This window comes from Phocoena phocoena, chromosome 12, assembly GCF_963924675.1.
Source record: "Phocoena phocoena chromosome 12, mPhoPho1.1, whole genome shotgun sequence".
Classification (NCBI taxonomy): Eukaryota; Metazoa; Chordata; class Mammalia; order Artiodactyla; family Phocoenidae; genus Phocoena; species Phocoena phocoena.
This window is the reverse complement of record NC_089230.1, coordinates 39,519,500-39,521,186: the sequence shown is the minus strand read 5'-3', so window position 1 is coordinate 39,521,186 and position 1,687 is coordinate 39,519,500.

Here is a 1,687-nt window from a genome sequence, read left to right as displayed (position 1 = left end):
CCATTTTATGACAGGAGAAAAAAAGATAAAGGGGAATCAACACTTGGAGGAAAATGAGTAGATGATACATGAAAATATAGGCCAATGAGGGTATGAGGAATAGGGTGGGAGAAAAAGTGTGCTGGGTAATAAGGACGGATGCATGAAAACTGGGTTGGGGTGAATTGCACAATCTATATCCAGTCACTGACTGCTTCAGGGAAGACTTCCAACCAATCCACCCTTGATACAACTTTCAAGGTTTGTTTTTGTTTTGGTTTGTTTGTTTTTTAAATTCTCAGCATGTGAAATAGTGATACTAAAGGTCTTCTATTCTGTCAGTTATAGGAGGTTGCTTGAGATTTCTCAATGCAGATAGGAAATCATAAACTTTTGAATCCTGGGCTCAAATCCCGGCTTTCTCCACTACTGGAGATCTCTCCACGTTTCAGCTACCTTATTAGTTATTGCCAAGGTGAGAGTAGGTGGATAATACTACCCACTGCATAAGACTTGTGTGAGGAGCAGAGCAGCTTAAAACAAACAAACAAAAACCTGGCTCACAGAATGTAGTCAACAAAGGTACCTGGGAGTAATTATTATTTTTAAGGTGATCAATACCAGGATATGAGAGAACACTATGAAATGACTCAGCAGGCCTTGAATTTACTTTTTTACTTAGAAAATAAATAAATAAGCACAGAAAGAACAAGGAACAAGTGCTTCCTTGATAGATGGCCTCAAACACTATGCTCCGGTCTGTGAAGAATATTTGTTTTTTCTTTCAGAAACATCCCTTAAATGTTAACAGTGTTCTTCTTTTCTTATGCACAGATATCAATAGGAAATACATATTTAGAAAAACTGTCTCCTTTGTGAGACCAAGAGTCAAACTTTTGACTCCAATAAATCAGTGCTTTTGGAGAATGACCTTAAATTCACCACAGGCAGAGGAAGGTAACTGAGAAATGTAAGTACAGAAATAATGTATTCTCAGCTTCTACATGCCTTAGCATAATACACATAAGTTACTTTCTAGAATATATCATGTTAACAATATCACTTTTATGGAATTCATTCCTATGTGATCTATCAGTCCTGTTTGAATGTTATTGTGAAATATTGGATAATCACTTAACATCTCTGAGCTTTAGTTTTGTATCTGAAACTTGGGAATAATAATATCTATCTTACAGTGTTATTGTGGATATTAAATAAGATAATTGTTAAAATAGTATGCATATTGTTTGAGATGTAGTAGGCAATGTCCATAGTGTTAGAAAATGAGACTTAGAAGCCTAATGTACTGTTGGCTTGTCTTGCTTCTAATTCAGTAGATTGTCAAACATATAATTTAACGGACTTCCCTGGTGGCAGAGTGGTTAAGAATCTGCCTGCCAATGCAGGGGACACAGGTTCGAGCCCTGGTCTGGGAGGATCCCACATGTCGCAGAGCAACTAAGCCCGTGCGCCACAACTACTGAGCCTGAGCTCTAGAGCTTGTGCTCTGCAATAAAAGAAGCCACTGCAATGAGAAGCCCACGCACCGCAACGAAGAGTAGACCCTGTTCGCCGTAACTAGAGAAAGCCCACACACAGCAACAAAGACCCAATGCAGCCATACATAGAATATATATATATACATATATATAATTTAACAGACATTTAATATTTTATCTCCATGAAAATAAAATCAAATAATCAAATG